The sequence below is a fragment of the Lactuca serriola genome, chromosome 9 (assembly GCF_051521515.1).
Source record: "Lactuca serriola cultivar US96UC23 chromosome 9, Lser_US96UC23_V15, whole genome shotgun sequence".
Classification (NCBI taxonomy): Eukaryota; Viridiplantae; Streptophyta; class Magnoliopsida; order Asterales; family Asteraceae; genus Lactuca; species Lactuca serriola.
Genome location: NC_136416.1, coordinates 10,952,794 through 10,974,330, shown reverse-complemented (window position 1 = coordinate 10,974,330; position 21,537 = coordinate 10,952,794). Strand labels below are relative to the sequence as shown.

At 33.9% G+C, this 21,537-nt stretch overlaps 1 long non-coding RNA gene and 1 other non-coding gene across 5 annotated transcripts; both read right to left on the bottom strand.

Annotated features, from left to right (window-relative positions):
- Positions 1 to 316: 316 nt before the first annotated feature.
- Positions 317 to 387, bottom strand: TRNAG-GCC (transfer RNA glycine (anticodon GCC)). The gene has a single exon. It is a non-coding gene; the product is annotated as a tRNA-Gly (tRNA).
- A 17,545-nt stretch (positions 388 to 17,932) lies between these two features.
- Positions 17,933 to 21,270, bottom strand: LOC145076866 (uncharacterized). Of its 4 annotated transcripts, XR_013692833.1 has the most exons (8): positions 20,832 to 21,265; positions 20,409 to 20,696; positions 20,084 to 20,149; positions 19,864 to 19,928; positions 19,685 to 19,741; positions 19,403 to 19,496; positions 19,081 to 19,182; positions 17,933 to 18,148 (listed from the first exon to the last, which is right to left on the bottom strand). It is a non-coding gene; the product is annotated as an uncharacterized LOC145076866 (long non-coding RNA). The 4 variants fall into 4 exon arrangements; XR_013692835.1 differs by lacking the exon at positions 19,685 to 19,741 and having other exon boundaries at positions 19,785 to 19,928; positions 20,832 to 21,270; XR_013692834.1 differs by lacking the exon at positions 19,864 to 19,928 and having other exon boundaries at positions 19,690 to 19,741; positions 20,832 to 21,264.
- Positions 21,271 to 21,537: the final 267 nt, after the last annotated feature.

The window sequence follows — 21,537 nt, the reverse complement described above, 5'->3', positions numbered from 1 at the left end:
CATGTTTTTTTTTTTAAATAATCTAACGAACTTATTATTTTTTATCATTATGACTAAAATCTACAATAAATGATAAAAAGAATGTTACATAAAATGATAAAAAAAATTTACAATAAATGATAAAACCTTACTATAGTTATATAATTTTCTACTTTTTTTTAGTTAACCCCATTACGAACGTAAAACCAGAAATAAAAATTACAAAGTTGGTTAGCAAGCAGACTTTTTAAAGATTGGGTGTGTAATTTCAAAATCTTAAAAGTTGGTCATGACTTGCGTAAAAAAACTGAAACTAAAAAAGCGCAAATTTAATTAATGCACCAGCCGGGAATCGAACCCGGGTCTGTACCGTGGCAGGGTACTATTCTACCACTAGACCACTGGTGCTAGATATTTTTAGTGCCAAATATATTCTATAAAGACACCTAATGATATTCCACGTTTATTGAGAACAATACATTTTTAGTTATATTTTATATTTCAGTTGATAAAATGTGTCAAATTTGTTCTTTATTGAGTCCTTTTACACTATAGGGAGTGGAAGAAAAACTTTTCATATTTTTTGTTGGTTATACCATTTTTTCTTTTATTTTTCTTTTTTTCACCTAAAATTCAAGGAATAATTGAGAAGTTTTCCTCATTATTTTGTTTTTCTTTTAAATAAAATAAATTTATTTTTTATGATTTGTAATTTTTAAATTAAAAATAACCAAAAAATTTAATTAAAAAGAAAATGCATTTCATTAATTAAAATAAAAATTACAATAAACCTAAAATTTAAAAAAGTAGAAAATTAAAAAAAAAAAAAAAAAAACAAGAAAAACAAAAACAAAAACAAAAAATCAAACAAACCAACAACCTATGAAAAATATTTTTTCATAATTTTTTCCCTCTTCTTCATCACAAGCTCGCGAGTCGGTCCCGAGAGATGGTCGGTGTTTTCCATCAAGAACTTTATATCCTCCATTTCTTGTCTCTCCACCCGATCATTCTTCCTTGTTTTTCTTTTTTTTCTTTGTCGAACGCCAAACGTTCGGAGAAATTAAGATTATATCGATCAAACAACGCTATTATTTTCCACATTTCGTCAAAGTCCATGCTGAAATTTGATGGACCCGAAGAAGTCCCTTTTCCCTTCCTATTTGCTTTGTCACTACCCATCGGTCGGACAATTTCTTCTACCTCGAGTTCGTCCTCCTAATTTAAATCTAGACCGACATTTGCGGAGTAACATTTGGAACTTGAACCGGGTAATATTGTATAATATTTTGGTATTGAAATCGTAGTGGAGATTGAATGGGAACATCGAGTTGGGGACGATAAACTCCTTGTGATGATGAATCGATAGCAAAAATGTTTCGAGTAGGGGTGCTTAAACTCGAAACAAGAGTTTTTTTTTTCCTTTGATCGGAGGTTGGGTTTTGATTGTCGGGATTCATGTAACATCCATAAAATCTAGGCCAATTTAAAACTTTTTAAATCATTTAAAACCATTCACATATTACAATTTGTTTTCAAAATAGTTTAAGCATCAAAGTTCCCAGAAAATCATAATCATCAATCGAGGAAGTGTACGGTCACGCCTTCGCCTTTCCGCGGTCATCAGCTGAACCTGAAACAATAAACTGAAACTGAAAGCCTGAAAGCTTAGTGAGTTACCCCCAAAATACCCATACACACAATAATACACATACAATAACAAACAGCATACTATGAGCCCAATCATCCATCGGAATGGAATACCCCAGGCCCTCAACCATTGGGTTGGAATGCCAACATACTGATACACTTCACATAACACATATACAACTACAACATCTACTGGGTCCACAGCTTTATAGATTGGATTATCCTTGGGCCCACAATGTGAGACTGGATTACCTTCCGGGCCCACAGCTCACATCTGGATTGCCATCGAGCCCACAGTACGTCTCCCTCACCTCGTTTCTGGAATGCTCTCGGGTTTGTTGGTTACCGCACGGAGCAGTTTCACCTCAACCCATCTCACATAATATGTCGACATATAACACAACTAATGCACATACAGATAATCACATAATACTACAGGTAGTCCTATAGATCTACCTAACTGGTATAACAACTATCATGCATATAGTCAGACCAATTATAGGTCACTAAGCATAGCCACATCCGATCTACCAGGATACCGATCTAACAAATCATACTAGCATATAACTATCATATCTACCAGGATATCAACTAACATATCACAACAGTAATACTCTCAATAACAAAACAAAGGGCCGGCCTTGGTGCCTTAGACCCTTGAGTACAGTGAGGTTAACTCAGCTCGCAACTGACGCGCTGAAGTGATAAGCTCCACTCTCAGATCACTATTACAACTCCACTACCTATATTCACCATAAAACCATATCCATAAATTTCCAATTTCCCAAAATGCCCCCAGAAGTCAACTATTCAACCCTTGGTCAAAGCCCAAGTCAATGGTCAAGGTCAACAATCCGGGTTGACCTCAACTCGTCGAGTTCCTTGAATAACTCTTCAACTCGTCGAGTTACTTGAGTGACTCGTCGAGTTCCTAATGTTTGCGGCCGTAAACTCCTTGGCCAACTCGTCGAGTTCCCCTTGCAACTCGCCAAGTCCATGCATGCCAAAAAAACTGGGAAAACCCTAACTGACTCGCCGAGTCACCCCACTGACTCGCCGAGTCCACGACAAACTTCATCCGACTCGACGAGTTAACCATGCAACTCGTCGAGTCCCTTCAGTTCATTATCCATTCAGATGCTTTTTAAGCCATCTTAAAGTTCTGTATTGCAGATCTAGCTTCCCAAGGCATGTTTATCACGTAAAGTTGCAAACTTTATGTGCATGCAAGGCTCTAAAGACTCTAAATGACAAATCCAAGCTTGAAATGGAGTTTTACACTTAAGGAGGGGTTCATACTTGCCAAAGCTGATAACTTTATGGACTTAGAGACCAAATAGAGTTCAGATCTGAAGCTACAACTTCATATCTGAGCTCATGCCCAAGAATAGCTTCATAATATGCTAGAAAAGCCCAAATCTTTAACCAAATGAGATCTAGAATGAAATGAGGTCAAGGTAACGACTTGGTACCTTCCAAAAGATGCCAACTGAGGTAGATATCAGATCCCCACATGTTCCTTGCTTCTAGACACTTTCTCTCCAAGCTCTTCTCACCAAGAATCTTCTTTCAAAGCTTAAAATACACAAATGGAGCACTCTCACACGGATTAGGGCTTATGGACTATCAAGAGGCTGTAACGAGAGGCTGAGGAGGCCAATGATCCCTTTAAATAGGGTGTAAAACCCCGAAATTTATGGTTTCATCCTCCAGCTCCTACTCGTCGAGTCCCTACTTAGACTCAGCGAGTAGGTCACTTAAACATGTGGACCAACCCGCTACTACTCGACGAGTCGGGCAACCAACTCATCGAGTAGACCTTGAAATCATGAGAATTTATAACTGTAAGTTGATACTCGAGAATCGAGGCGTTACGGGTTTTTTTTTTTTTTTTTTTTTTTTTGAAGAAAATAGAGGGAGTAGAGAGTTTGTTTGAATGTTGATTGAAGGTAAATAGTTGAGTATTTATAGATGTTTTAAAGGGTAAAAAAAACAAAAAAAAAATTGAATATTAATGCATATAACCGTTTGTAAAAAAAAATTACCATTTTTTAACGTATACTTAAAAAAAAGAAAAAAAAAACATTTGATCCAATAATCGTCAGAGAAAGAACGCGGGAAGGGATTTCCTCTCCCGTTCTCACACCATCCTTCCCCGCACCGACGGTCTGGTGTTCCGTCATGCGGGAAGAGCCCCGCTTCCGATTCCCGCTATGATACCGTCCGGTCTTACAGGAAATAGTGATGGAAACATCAAATTTAAGGTCCAATGGTGAATTTTAATACTTATATTTTGTGGTTTAGTGTAGTGATATTTTTTATGTAAAACTTATTACAATCGAGAAAATTTAATATGTTATGATTGATTTAAGTTTGCACGGTTGAATCTTATTCAAGGCACACATTGCATGTATTTTGTTGGGAAGTTGATATTATGTCATAACCAAGTTTGTTGTTTTTCCCGATTGGTTATTAAAGATCTTTTTTGCAATTAGTTATTTAATTTATAAAGTTTGTGTTAATTACACCACTTTTAGCAATACTTATTGACATGCTAATTAAAAATAACACAAATCTCAAATACTCTCCAAGTCTCTCATCATCGTCTCTCTATCATCCCTCTACAAAATCGCCCTTTGCTTCCGTCACACTCTCTACCACTTCGATTTCCTTCACAAGCACATGTACAAACAAGAATCTTCATGTTTCCTTTACCTCTCATTTTTATACTTTAAAGACTCTTATACCGTACACGTAAAGAAGCAAATGAAAATAAAAAAAAATGAGGGTGGGTGAGATGTGGTGACTTCTCATCATGGTTGTGTATAAAATGACGGCAATATTATGAAGGCATGGTGTTCAAACACATCACCCCACTCTACAATGCACCCTCCACATCTCATAGCTTTTGTTGAAATGTTTTATGATACTATCGTTGTTAACTATGATCAACGATGGAGTTCCATTGAGATCAAGTCATGTTTGTTTCGCAAAATATTTATATTGAGGGAGTTATGACTAGGATCCGCCACAACCGCGATTACTTAACATCAAGGTTCTAAATAACGTAAGGTGTGACTTAGCGGCAATGTCAAGCTTCAAGTTTTTTTTTGAATCGTGGCGAGCCACGTCGTTTGTAAAGCAAGACTTACAACCATTGTCAACCTGTGAATTTAATTTCGACCATGACATTTTTATGGAAGTAAAGGTAGTTTTTCGGTAAGAATTTATTCTCTTTTTCTCTGATCTATTATTTGGTGGTGGTGGACTGCGGTGGTGTTTAAAAAAAATTGAATTATGAATGAACTGCGAACATAATGTAAGTTAAACTATGAATGAATGTATTAAATTATAAATAATGCAAATTAAATACGACTTTATTTGTAGTTATAATTTTTTGTGTATTTATGTGTGTTTTATTAGTAACTTGAATGTTTTCTATTTAATTTCCCAAATATTTAGTATTAAACGATCATGAATGATGTATAAATAAGTGTATATTAATCTGTGAAAAATTGATAAACAAATGTATTAAATTGTGAATGAAAGCACTAAATGGATGCATTAAACTATGAAAATAAAGATTCCCTTCTTACTTAAAAAAAATCACACTTTAAAACATATCTGTCCATTTTAAATTTTTTTTAAATGAAAGGCTAAAATTGGTTTTATGGGTTACTAACATTTTTTTGGTTTATATTTGAACACATCTCTCTCTTCCTCTCTCTCTCGTTTTATATATATATATATATATATATATATATATATATATATATATATATATATATATATATATATATAGAGAGAGAGAGAGAGAGAGAGAGATAGAGAGAAAGAGAGAGAGTGTGTGAGAGAGGGGGGGGGTCGGTTTCTGTGAAGACTCATTTTAAAATAAAGACTCGTGATGACACCTTAAAAAAATTGAAAAAAAAAATCTAAAAAAAGTACAAATCATAAAATCGAGCATAGATCTATGTCTGGGAGAAAAAAATTTGCACCATTAAAATTGATCCATGATTCAATTTTATGATGTATTTTTTTTTTTAAATTTTTTAAGGTGTCCTTATGAGTCATCACTCGATTTTGTTTCTCTCTATCTCTTATATATATATATATATATATATATATATATATATATATATATATATATATATAATGAGTCATCACCCGATTTTGTTTCTCTCTCTCTCTCTCTCTCTCTCTCTCTCTATATATATATATATATATATATATATATATATATATATATATATATATATATATATATATATAGCGGCGGACGTAAAATGTCTTAGTAGGGTAGCACCCAAAAAAATTTCTGAACAAATCTAAATTAACAGTGGAACTCGTATTTTAAGCCGGTGCACCTAATAGAAAAAAAATTACACTATTTGCCAGAAACGGAGCAGTGGCCTGGGACCCCCGACAGTGGCAAATGTGTGTGGTGTCCGGGGGTGTGACATCCTCATTTTCACGGCCAGGAAATACCGATTTTGTTTATGCTTTATAAAAATCAGAGTACCTCTTTTAATAAAAATGTTGCGGAATTTGTTCCCAGTAAAACATGATAAATACGTTATCAAAGCACTTCCGAAGAAAAGTATTTTTATTCATTTTTAAACATTTTGGATGTCATGGTAATACAGAAACATAAGCATAAACAGAACTTACATTCATTATCACTAGTGATTTATATCTCCTTAATCTCTCAGTGTAATGTGACTTCATATCAACACCTAAGATATAAATAAACTAAGTGAGTCAGGTTGGGAAACCTGGTGAGTACATATGGATTTCAATCCCACAATATTATACCATATATATAGTTTAAAACTCACAAAATATACAATTTCACCATATATATAAACAACTCTTATCCTACCCCGTCAATCCTCACAACGAGACTATCCATACTCTCGGACCTAAGATTAGCCGTTTTACCTAATCCATACTCCCGGATAAGAAATGAACGACTTTACCTAATCCATACTCTCGAACTACGGACGAATGACTAATCCATACTCTCGGATTAATGATGAATGATTATGCCTAATCCATACTCTCGGACTAGGGATAATGACTATATCTAATTCATGCTCGCGAATCATTGACATATACTAAGGTTTTATTCTCTGAGTATAATTCACTCGTACTTGTAAGAAAACACTACCCAATATTCCTCATAATTAATTTAGGTTTACTCTTTATCCTAAATCAGCATATATAATCAGGTATGTTCTTTAACAAGTATCTCAGGCAACATCAAATAATTCGCACATAAACATATAATTAATACTTCAATCGATACTTGTATTAAAATCATGTTCATGAAATGGACTATGCACTCACTTGAAAAGGTGGTGAATCCGAACTCAGACAGTGCTTCGATTCTTAAAAATAATTTCCTTCGACGAAACCTAGTATTATTACCACTAGAGTTTAGTCTATTATTCGCCGAGATTAATTAATAGTCTAGCTATTATTACTATTATATAAGCGTTAAAAAAATACTTATATAACCCATAATAATAGCCCAAGTACTTATTATAAGTTTCTAATAACATTACTATAATTAAATAAACGATATATTAAAAATAGCGTTGGCGTAGCTCACTTACAGCGGGTTTTATAGAAAACCGGGCTTTGCTTGGAGCAGCATTACCGAGCCGAAAAGCTCTTCTTCTCGGAGCCGTCGAGCACTCCAGGGCTTCCGCCTCGTGCTAGGGAGGTTTCCTAGGCTTTTCGGGGGGTTTCGGGGCTAGAGAGAGGTTCTAGAGAGAGAGTAAAAAGAATAAAGAATGGGAAAGGTGTGAAGAAAATGAGGGTGGGAGAGGTTCTATTTATAAGGTGAAAATGGATGAACTTGGTGCCACATGTCACCATCTAGTGGCAAGTCTTGGGGAGAAAGCAATGACCAAGATTGTGCTACATCACCCATTTTCGCACAGCACAGTTCCGACTTCTAAAATCTGTAACTTTCACATACGACCTCCGTTTTTGACGTTCTTTATATCCACACGTAGGTAAAAATAATATCTACAACTTTCATTTTGACTCTGTTGGCTAATTCTTGACCGATCTTAAATTTAACTGTACGAGGAGATTATATTGTTAAATGTCCGCGTAAAATTCATAACTTCTACATACGGACTCTGTTTTCGTCCGTCTTTTTACCTTTGAGTTCCTATTAATGAGATCTTCAATTCTCATTTAGGTCGCATAGGCCAAAAATCGCTCGAACTAAAATTCGAGTTTCGGGCCGTGCACTGCTATGCCAAATTTAGAAAATTCATAACTTCCTCATACGACGTCAGATTTGGGCGTTCTTTTTTTTTTATGTTCTCGGTTTAACATATACTACAACTTTTATTTGGATCGATAAGGCTAAAAAGTCCCTTATCAAAAATTCACTATTTACGTCTCCCGGTGTCGTGCCGGTTTTGCCGTAAAACTTCGACGGGCCATAACTTCTTCGTTATAACTCGGATTTCGGCGTTCTTTATATGTACGGAACCCTTGTGACATATAATATAACTTGGTTAATATTAATCCTTATAAATAATCTTCCATCAAAAACTCATTTTTAGCGCTCATTGTCTCTAACTTGACTAGCCCGAATCTGCGGGCGTTACATCGGGGTCTCAGGCTACTACTCCGTTTTGGTCCATTAGTGTAAAAAAGAAATCCAATTGCATGCATCGGCTTCAAATACGGATGTCACTACTATTTTAGAGACCCAAAAAAATATGACAATGTGTAACAAATGCTAGCCCAAAACAATTAAGAAAATTAGCCCAAAAGTAAATAAAATATTAGCCTAACAGCGTAGTTCCGTTGTGACTCACATATGGCTTACGTATAACCCATCGTGTATAGGCAACAGATCAAGAAAAGGAAGCTGCATCGATCGATCGTTGTTACTGCAAAGAAAAAAAAATTCATGCTTTGCCCTTCTGTGAAAGTTGCGACACGGGAATCCAGGAACACACACCGCCTCCCCACAAGGTCCAAGTATTTCAATTTTACTTGGCTCTCTCTTCAAACCTACAAATACAATGAAACAAGTAATTTTTTATATTTTTAGGTTTATGAAATTATTCTAACTAGTTGCTTTTTTGTTGAAATTTTTTTTAGGTGAAATTAATTGTTGTTTACCTTGAAATTAATTGTTTACTTGTAATTTTCAACTTGTTGTTAGAATGTTAGATACTTAGATAGTTATATTGTTAAACTTTTTTTACATTTAGTTGTTGGATAAGTGGATGGATTACTTGTTTGATATTGAATTCTTAGGATAAAATTAGGTCTTTTTTTGGAAGAACAATCATCAATAAATCAAGTGTTGGAGAATCCTCCAAAAGGCCATGCTCCAATGATTTAGGTTTTGAAGGATCCTCTAAAAGACCATGTCCTTCTAATCAATCATTCCCTTCGGTTTCTAATGTAAATCCACAACCTACAACTACTCTAATTACAAGTGTTGAATTGAATGATCTTCCAAAAGACCCGGGTGTTAGACCAAAGATTACAACTTACAATCCAAATCAAAAAGATGAAATAAGGAGGGCATATTTGCTTCAAGGACCTTGTCAACCAAGGGGTCATACATTCCCTTCAAAGAAAATAGATACAAAAGAAAGACGTTATGTTGTTAAGTGGTTTGATGACTTTGATTGGTTAGAATATAGCATAAAAGAGAATGGTTGTTGTTGAGGCTAACAAAATAAATAACCTTAAATCTTGTACACTAAAATAGTATATAGTGGTAAAGGGATCGTATCCACATATATTGGTTTAATTTGTTATTTCTGTAAAAATCTTGCCATACAAATACTTGTGAAACTAAAATAAATATAAAAATGGTGGGGGGTCTATTGAAATATTTGAAAGAAAACTAGAGTTAAATTAAGATTTAGAAAGCACAATTAAACAAAAGCAAGAATTTGATGTAAAATCAATGAGGGAAAGATGGTTGACTTAAGGTTTCATCACTTGAAAATTTGGTAAATATATTATTAGAATCCAAATCTCAAATTTGGCTATAGTAATCCAAGAAACTTGAGATTACCTAGACTTTTCGTACTTATTAAAATAGCTAGAGAAGCTCATAACATATTTCCTTATAAAAAGTCATAATTTCCATTAAGCATGTAATTAGAGAAAATTAACTAGCATTAAGAACAAAAAAGTCACCAAATCCAAGAGGATTCAAACGCTTTCACTACCATATTGGATAAAATGTTTTTGTGATTGTGTGAAGTGAAAACTAACATAAGAATCACTTGTTGCTTGCTAATTTGAGGATTCGTTACTTAATCAATAATTAGCCAACTAATCAATACAAATACATTTAAACTCATTAAGAAAAACATACAAGTAGCAAGAAGATGTTAAAATATCAAACATTTAAGTGATTTCACCAAATTCAACCAAAATTCAACCAAAGATTTAAGTGATTTCACCAAAGTCAACCAAAATTAGTTTAGCCTAGCATGACTAAACTCAAGAAAATAAAGTAAAAGTTAAGAGTATCAAACATCTAGCAAGAATCAAGAGCAAAATGATGATGTTTTTTTTGTTCTTCAAGTGCTCTAAGAATTCAAAAAATTCTAGACAATCCTCCAATTTTAGGATGTGTAGAAGTGTGCAAAAGATGCACATCAACCTTCCTCATATAGCACAAAAGATGAATTCCATGAAATGCCCCTGCCGGCTTGTGCATGGCCGCACAACTGTGTGTGGGTGGTGCCTAAAATGGGATCTTCTGTGAATTGGGCCTCAAATGACTTAGCCTAATGGCCCAGAACGATTCCAATTAGCTTGTAGTTCACAATTCTTCAAGTTTTCTTCAATTTAAGCTCAATTTGTCTTCTCCAATCCACCCATACCTCACGTACTCGTCCGATCAATAATTTTCGCGTGCTCGAATATTTTTCCATCTTCGTTTAAGTAAAAGACCATCTTCTTTAAGTTTCCATAATCAACAACCCCAAGATTGCATCATCTCCATTAGTCTTCTAGCCCAATATTCGTTATCGTCCTCCTAGTACATTTGCTTTTCACACATCCCGAACATTCCCACTTTGCTAGTGTCCTTAAAATCTGTAATTATGCTCACAAGACTGGAAAGTACCTGAAATAATCATAAAAAAGGAATTATGCATGAAGATTAGCTAAACTATGAATGAAATATGCTAACATATTAAAAGAAGTAAATAAAATGAAACTATCATAACAAAACATTTTGGTTATTTTGTTCTGTATGTGGAGATAGGTGGGAAAACAAAATGGGCGAGATGCATTTGTTTCACAAGGATTTGATAGTTGGAATAAAAAAAATTCATTGAGAGATCATATGGATGGTATTAATAGTTTTCATCACAAAGCAAAAGAAAATTGTGATTTTTTATTGAAGGAAAAACAATCTTTAGTGCAACCTTCATTTGCTAAGTTTGACAAAACAAAGTTGTTAATGTTGAGTGAGTTGTATAAAAAAGATTTTGATGATGCGGAAATGATGCAACTTATGGTGAAATTGAGATATATTATCACGCTTTGCATAAAGATGATCGGTTTACTAGTTTGCAAGGAAATTTCTGACCTTTATGGTTTGATGGTGGAAATGGGGAAACATTGACTTATCCTATGGTTTATAGGTTGTTGAAGTTGGTTTTCGTTTTATCCGTCGCGACCGCAACACTCGAAAGATGTTTTTCTGCGATGAAGTTTTTGAAGACGGACTTGCATAACAAAATAAGTGATTTTTTGAATGATGTCATGATTTCTTATGTTGAAAAAGAAGCCCTTATGAAAGTGAAGATCGAAGATGTAATGAGTCGGTTTCAAAAAATATGTACCTGTAGATATCTAATTTCAATATTAAGATATAATTGATGAGTTTAATATACTGGTACTTTTAATTTTTTTTATGTTATTGTATTTGGACAGAAAAAATTTTGTGCCACTACTATCATAATTTATAGGTCCGCCACTGCCCTCCGCGCTCCACTAATGTTCGCGCTCCACTAATGTTCGTCATAATATATATAGGAGCGTTCAATCGAGAACATTTTTTTGTTGTGAGAACATTTGACAACAAATTTTGACCACATAATTTTTTAAAATTAAAATAATCATACAATATTAATATAAACAAAGAAATAAGTAAAAAAATATTTTAAAAAACTCACTAACCAACACCACTCACAACCCAAACAATACCATTAACCACCACCACCTGTCACCGCCACCCACCTCCACCTCCACCACCCCACCTACCACCAACGAAAACCACCACCCAGTATCATCACCACCATTCGCCACCGCCAACCTCCACCATCACCACCACCCGCCACCACCAACCCCACCTATCACCATCACCACCACCCACCACAACCACTACCAATATCCACCCCACCACTCATCATTACCACCCAACCACCGATGTGACCACCACCTGCCACTATCACCACCCACTACCCATCACCCCCACCTGTCACCACCACCCATCACCACCGACCACCACCACGTGCCACCATTACCCCCACCTACCACCAACCAAAACAACCACCCACCATCATCACCACCACATACCCACCTCTATCACCCATCACGACCATATAACCACTACCCACAATTACGACCACCACCCGCCACTACCACCACCCACCACCCACCACCCATCATCATCACTCGCCACCACCATCCATCATCACCGACCACTACCACCTGCTACCATCACCCCCATATACCACCCACCAAAGCCACTTCCCATTACTGCCCACCACCACCCACCACAACCATTCACCCGCTACCCACCATTATGACCACCACATGTCACTACCACTAACAACCACCCATCACCACCACCCGCCAGCATCACCTCCACCCACCACCTACCAAAACCATTGACCACCGACAACCATCGACCACCACCAATGACCACCATCTACCTTTACCACCCATCACAACAACTCGCCACCACCACCCCATCCATCTCCCGCTAAAACCACCAAACACCGTCACCAACATCATCACCAACACCACCCACCCATCCACTCACCACCACCTATCACCATCACCCTTCCCCACTACCCATCACCACCACCTGCCACCGCCACCTGCCACCCACTATAATCACCACCCCTCACCATCACCACCACCTACCACCACCAAACATCATTACACACCAACACTACCCATGATTATGTGTATATAATCACATGTGATTATGTGTATTTAATCACGTATGATTTATATGGACAATATTCTTTTTTTGTCCATATAATCACATGTGATTAGATATATTTAATCACATATGTCATTATCGTGTTCTCGATTCAATAATTATTTTTTGTCAACTTTAATCATATGTGATTAGATACATATAATCACATGTGATTAGATACATATAATCACATGTAATTAGATACATATAATCACATGTGATTATATACATATAATCACATGTGATTATATGTATCCAATCACATATGATTTATATGAACAATATTCATTTTTGAGTTTTTGTTTCATTATTTTTTCTCATATATTTAATCACATATGATTATAAGTATTCAACCACATATGATTAATGTGGACATAAATTTGTTTTAATGTTCTTGATTGAATAGTTATTCTCGTGTATATAATTACATATGATTATATATATTTCAACACATATGATTTATTGAAACAAGAACGTGAAAACAAATCTTTTTCATATAAATTGTATATGATTAAATACACAAGACCAACTATTGAATTAAAAACAAAAAAAATGAATATTGTCCAAATAAATCATATGTGATTAAATACATACAATCACTGTTAGGCGTGTCAAACCTAACAAATAAAGGGGTACGATATACTCCAAAAGAATCCCACTATATTGCACTAAAAGGGTAGTACAAGGCAAGCAGGGTCGATCCACAGAGACACAAGATAATTAGTCTATACCTCTTTGCACAAGGTACTATGGTCACCAACAGTAAAAAGAGGGGTTTTAGAGTGCAATGACTAAACAAACAAATTAAAAACACACGCAATCAGCTAAACGAGTGAATTAGATTTAGATTTTGTAAGGACTCCAACTTCATGTATGACAACTTAGCAATGTGACTCAAAGATGACACAATATTCGTTCAATTCTATCTAAGTTGGTACTTGAAAGTGCTAATAAGCTCTAACACTTCCCATTCACCATATTAACTAACCAAAACAAGCTCTTTGATTAACCCTAACCTTATTAACCTAATCGAAAGAAGCTCTTAGAATTAGATTATAAGATTGCATGAAGCTTTATGTGAATGTTCCCAACAACACCCAATACTCCTCATAAGCTCGGGAGTGTAAAAGTGTATGAATAAGATTTACACTAAATTCATTCAATAGAGATCAATTTAATGCTTGTTACTTGTTCAACTTCACAAAACAATTACGGATTTTGTAAAAGAGATAACTTGAATGACCTAACCCTAATTCAAATGGCCAATAAGAATCACAATTAGAATCAAACATTCGATTAAAGCTAAATCAAATTCACTAGATAGAAATTAAGAACAAACATCGGGTCATATGAATGAAGTCACTACCAAGAAGTCAAAACATGAAATTGGAGAAATTAGGGTTCTAGTCACACATGGCTAGAACAAGATCACAAGAATAAAAGATGGAAATAATGTGCAATTACAACTTACAAATAAGAGAAATAATGTTTCCAAATGATAAATGATCAAATCCTTGCAAAAACCTTCGAAATCCCCTCTCAAAATGTGCTCTGATATGTTGTGTGTGTGTGTAAAAATGGCCCTTAACCCGTAATATGAAAGATAGGAAAAACTGCCAAAAGTTGGTTTCTGGGTCAAACACGGCCCGTGTTGGACATAGAGTAAATCTGACACGGCCCGTGTTCAGCATGGTCAACAGCTCACATTTTGGTCAACACGGCTCGTGTTGGGCATAGAGTAAATCTGACACGGCCCGTGTTCCCCTCTGACTCCGAATCCAAACTTGATTTTTCCAACTTTTTCATTCTTCGCCCGATCATCCCGAAATCTTCACCAATGCTTCCCGACACTTCCTAAAGCGCGCTCCAACCTCCGGTTTACCTGAAAAAGACATGAAAATGTGCAAATAAGGTTGTTCTAGAGACTAACATGAAATATGATGAAATACAAGACAAATGAAGGATAATTATGCTAAATAGATGCATGAAATGGGACTAAAAGGTGTGCAAAAAGGTGCACAAATTGCACCTAACAATCACATGTGATTATATATACCTAATAGAATATGATTTATGAGGACAATATTCATTATTTCTTTCTCAATTCAATGGATGTACTATGTACTTAATTACGTGTTTGTTTTTGCATTTTTGATTCAATATTTTTTCTTATGTATTTAATCATATGTGATTGTATGTATTTAATCACATATGATTAGTGTGGAAAAAGAAAAACTATTGAATCGAAAAGGCGAAAATGAATCTTGTGTACAAAAATCATATGTGACTAAATGTACAAGAATAAACATTGAAAAGAATACGAAAATGAATATTGTCCATATAAACCATATCTGAGTAGATATACATAATCATATGTAATTAAATGCACAAGAACAACAAATGAATCAAGAACGCGAAAATGAATATTTTCCACATAAATTCTATGTGATTAGATACATATAATCACATGTGATTATATGCATTTAATCACATATGAAATTATGGACAATAATTATCTTTGTGTTCTCGATTCAATAGTTGTTCTCGTGTATATAATCATATGTGATTATATGTATTTAATCACATATGATTTATAGGCATCATTATTTTTGTCCATATAAATCATATGTGATTAGATACATATAATTACATGTGATTATATGTATTTAATCACATAGGATTACATTTGACAAAGACCAATTACTGAATCGAGAATGTGACAATGAATCATATCCACATAAATTATATATGATTAATATGTATCCAATCATATATGATTTATGTAGACAATATTTATTTTTGCGGTTTCGATGAATAATTGCTTTTGTATATTTAATCATATGTGATTATGTATATAATCACATATGATTTGAAGTGGACAAGATTCATTTTTTCCTTCCCGATTCAATAGTTGTGCTCATATACTTAATCACATACGATTATACATATAAGCACATGTGGTAAAATACATGAAAACAACTATTGAATCGACAAAGCGGAAATGAATTGTGTCCACATAAATCATATGTGATTAGATTCATATAATCACATGTGATTAGATGTATTTAATCACATATGATTAATTTGGATAAAGATTTGTTTTCGTGTTCTTGGTTCAATATTTATTATCGTGTATATAATCACATGTGATTGTATGTATCTAATCACATATGATTTATACAGAAAAGATTCGTTTTTTCCAAATAAAATCATATGTGATTAGAAAAATATAATCACATATGATTAAATATATTTAATCACATATTATTAAAGTGGAAAAAACAATTATTGAATCAAGAACGCGAAAATGAATCTTAGCCACATAAATCATATGTGATTACGTACACATAATAGGAGACTTAGTGTAACTCACATCCTTGAACTTGAAAATAAGCTAGCGTTAGCAAGATGGATCATTTCCTTTTCAAGAACCTACACAACAATTATAACATTATTTAGTTTGTGATTTGTTGTATTACTGTTATAAAACTTATGTATATATATATATATTTCTTATCTTCTCTTTGATTGCAGTGCTCTTTTTGGGATCTGTTTTCCTACCTTTCAACCTATTCTTAAATTTCGATAAAATAATACTGATAAAGTTCCCCCTTTTATCTTTCCAGAAATATAAAGATCTCGTTCTAATTATTTTTTGTTCATTTTATATTAAATTTACAAGTTAGTAACTTTAAGTTGTCACTTTCTGGACCACTCAACACTTTTGGAATAAACTGTACCAATCTACTAAGAATCACATCAATCCCTTTATATGTAGGAAACTATACATCCATATCTAACTATATGATTTGGATTTTTGGCATTTAGAGTTCTAATGAATTTATAATGATTTTTTGAAGACAATGCATGAAATTTGTGATAGCAAGGACCAACTTGAGAAGATTGCCAATTTTACCCCTTAAGGATTTGGAATTTTGAAATATGATTCAAAGTTTGAAGAAACTAGACACACTAAGATTTCCATAAAAATAAGTCTCATGATTTTTAGGTGTTCTTATTGACTTGCACGAATTTTAGCAGTCGGGTGACAGATTTGGAAAAATTGATCATAATAGCTTTTAAATCACTTTTGGTGTTCTATTAAGGACTTAATGATTAAGCCTAAACTTTATCACTTTTTATATGATTGTTGGTTACTTAATAGGATATTGAAATGTGAAATTCAATTTAACCTAAGGGCCTTAATGCATGCATATTTATAGAGATTCTTTATTTTGTGAACATAAGCTATTTAGTAGATTAGTTCCTCCTCCATAGCAATTAGAGAAACTTCTATAAGATGGACCAAAAAAATTGATATATTTTTATCTTCTAGTATTGATCCATCACCAAATATATTTTTTTTAGAGAAAGTAGCATTGGTTTAAGTCTAATTGATGCAAACCGAATAACAAAAAGAATAAAAGATACCTACATAGATTTGTGATGCCGCCGACCACTCTTTAGCAAGCGAAATGTAATTCATCCAAAATTAAGCACTTTTTTAAACAGGTCATTGCAAAGCTTTTTTGTTATCGTCAAATCAGTCCCTACTTACTAAAAAATTCTAAGAGGACTTTCATCAAACAGTTGGTGTGCAACACAAAAAACTCCACCTCCATGTGAAGTATCGGTGTATCATGATACCATTTTCATTCCAACACATACATTGGTGACCAGTGAAACGAGATCAGAGAGGGGGCGGTTTTCGATGACTTCTGTTTCAGATCTGGTGAAATCAAATCTGGTGGCTGATGAAAAAAGATGAGAGAGGAAAGGAGAGGGAGGTGGTTGCCGACAAGGTGGTTTCACGACTGATTCACGGAGGTGGTTCAGGGCGGCGCTTCAGTGGTTTAAGTGGGTGGTGCAAGTTCAAGAGTCTGAGAGACGTCATAGTGGGGTGAGGGCTTTTGTATTAGTCTAAAACTCGAATTAGAAATTTGTTTGTAGAGGCGGATAGTTTTTCTGCAAAAATAGTTTACTACACCAAATAAAAAGTATGTTAAAAACTCGATTCAAGGCAATCTTAAAAACTCTCACTACTCAACCCACATGTTCAATGTTCACTAACAATAATTAAATATACAACTCGATCCATTTTATTCATACGCATCCACTATAGTGCAATGCTATAATTGTTTAGTTTAAATAGCAATCAAATTATAATAAACGAAAAATAATATTTTATATATAATATTTGGACATAATACATAGACACCAAATTATAGATCTCCTTGTCCTCTAGGAAAACCTGCCAACAAAGTTGTCCAACACTCGATTGTGTATGCCTTCCTGCAAAAAATAAAGTTAAGATCAATACATTTAGAAATCAAAACCAAAAAGAAATATATTAAAAAAAATAATGAAAATACTATTTACATTAATGTAATTTTAAGAGCATTGAAAGATATGAAAGTAGGTTGCTACTTTATATGTAAATCTGTTTATTATATATAAATAATTTATCCTGGTTAAAAACATATATAGCAGTTATTGTCATGTATAACCATATTTAACATTTCTTTATATTAAACCTACCAATAATTAAAATTGAATAAATTACATATTTGAGCCATCAATATATTTATATTTGTAATTTCTGTCTAACTTTTGTTTCTTTAGATTTTTCATCTTTTGAAGTTATAAGGGTAAAGGTATACAATTCTTATTAATTTATCGATTTCTAAACACATTGATTTATTTTTGACATATTATATAATTATAAAGTAAAAGATGATAAGTTATTGTACAATTGTTTTATTTTCTTCAAAAGTTATATGTTCATTTTAATTGTCTTGACCAAAGCTTTTTTAATAAAAAAAATTCTAAATAAATATTCTTTTGTGTATTTAATAGAATATATTAGTTACTCATAAAATAATAAACGATTAGATCAACATATAACTAAGAGGGATAAAATAGAAAATGAGGAGATAAAACATATAAACCAAATGAGCAAAAAATAAAATATCCTGTAGATGATAAATCCCTAAAAGTTTGGAACACTTGAAAGTTAATAAGCTTGTCAAATGCTTATTTAAAACGGTAAAAGGCTATAACTAAACTTTGATTGGAGATGTTGTAACAAACAATTTTTCCTATGTCTTTTATTGATACAGTTAATAAAATCGCATATTAGATCAATACACCTTGTTTATATTTTAGGATTCTTAGTTGGATATAAAACAATATACAAAAGACTGAAGTTGATATTTTATACTTACTGCATTTTGAGTAGTGGACCAGCCCCAAAGCTTGCATTCACTGATGAAATAGGAAGAACTCTTGCATAACTGATTGGTTTTGATACAAGATCAGTTAGAGATCTGACAATAAAAAATAATAAAACAATTATCCCTTGCTTTAATCTTTGAAATCGAGATCAGGAATCATGTCAACATAGGATGAAATAAAAAAACCAAGTAAACTTCCACCCATTAAAAATCTATCACACCGGTCATCAAAAGTGGCATTAAGATGCAAAAATCCAAAAAAAATCATTAAGATGCAAAACACAGGTTTAGACAATACAAACAACACACATACCTGTCTATAATGTCTTATTTTGTAATATTCGTTCTTGAGATGAAAAAAAAACAAGAATAGTTTTCATGTCTTCTTCTAGTGGAGTCCTCACATCCTAAAAATGCATACACATCCAAGGATTAATAAACAACCAAGAAATAGGAACTATCAGACTTTCTTCCATGTCATAGTAATACTGGAGTGAAATTGAGTCAAAAAGAAAGGAATGGTTGTTATTATCAAATTTTTAAAACAAAAAGGAAAACAACTAAATTATTTCCTTAATTGGGATATGTTTCTTACCATACATGAATAAATGACAACTCCATATTGATTAGATACATCCCATTGACTTTTTTCCTATCAAAGCAAACAGAATTATCATAAAGATGAAAGCATTGACCTTGGAGATAAGAAGGGCATTTAAGTCTTTTTGACAGATGAAGTAAGTTTTCCCCATGTTAAGTCTTCGGTCATTTTACCCTAATCTCCCTATCATGAGTTTTGTTATCTTCATCTAAACCATAATGTTTGGTCAACCTGTTGTCTGCAAGTTATGGGTGTTGTTAAGAAGATAAACATTGTCTCATATTAATTTGTAGCAAGAATAAAGTAAGTTTTCCCCATAACTTCCTTTATTATTAGTTGAATATTAGATTAAGAAAAATAGTTTTTCCAATTACGGCCCTATATTTCATTTACCTTATCCAATCATTGTAATGACGATGTGGTGTCTCCGTGGGGTCAAAGCCTCTTAATCTTATTGGCCTATGAAAAAAATTATAGAAAAATAATCAAAAAAAATTTATTCAGGTTTTTTTTACGCTCCAGCCACAATTGATGTGGATGTGATTTGTGTTCCTGTGTGGCTATGGATATGGAAGTGTGTGTGTGTAGAAAATAATAGCTATATACATAGCTACATATAAACAGGGTTAAACACAAGAAATAAGTGAATTTGTTTCCATCCAAATCCAAGTCAGACATTGGACTGCAAAACACACACAAATCGATTTAGGGTTCTTACCTGGTACTACCAGAGAGGGGAGCGTTGTCGTTGGCTCAACTAACACCACCTCTAAAACCTTCTGCAAGCAAATAAAATTGAACCAATCATCAAAAGAAGAAGATACCGAAAACGAGAGAGATAGAGAGAGAGAAAGAGAGAAAGAGAAAGAGTGGCGTGTCTTTTGAAGCGTTCTTTCACCCAAAATAAAGCTTGTCACCTACTTATGTATGATCTAATTACCGACATCACCAAAGTAACCCATAGACTTTGCAGGAGCATGTTCCATCGTGGTGAGGCAAGGGTTTCCTGAGATTTTGAGTAAAAAATATACAAAAATAAGTTGGGAAAGTAGAATATAGGAAACACAACAACATGTAAAATAAAGTAGATATTTGGTTCATGGCTACACTCAAGATGCTCGATGAACAAACATGAAAGTACCCAAGGAAAGGAGTTGAATTCGGTCTCCTTCTAAACTGTATGCAACCGCAGAGAAGGTGGATGAGCGTAAGTAGTAAGAGGAAGGAAGAAGTTGATAAGCCCTAACATATATACAAAAAATTAAATCAAAACATGAAATAGGAAAACATATCATGGAATGTTGGTTATCGATCGTGATGTTGGTGAGAGAGCTGAAAAGGGGGGAGGGGGAGGGGAGAAGAAACAGGTGGTCGTCGAAGGGTGTGCAACAACCCAGTTCGTCGTGAAAGAGAAAGTACAAAGGAGAGAGGAGAAGAAGATGGTGTGCGGTGGTGTTGGTCATTGGTTATGGAGAAAGAGGAGAGTCGTGGAAGAGGTAAAGAAGTAGACGGTAAATGCAGAATAGTGGAGGTGTTATATAAATGGTCAAGAAGATTAACTGAGGTATAGGAGTATAAAGCCGAAGAAAATGACGAAATAGTGGGGAGGTTGTTGGACGGGATATGGAATGAGATCGGGTCAAAGCCATATGTATGTTCACCAAATAAGAATAATTGCATAAAATTGTTGTATATGATGTATAAGGGTTTGTATTTCTTAAAATTCAGCAAAATATGCTAAATGCTTATTAAGCTATTTGCCGTTTAACCGCGTCAAGCGACGGGTGTGAATAATTTCTTTTCCAAATTGGTTTTTAAAGACGATTAGAATTTTTGCGCAAATAGTT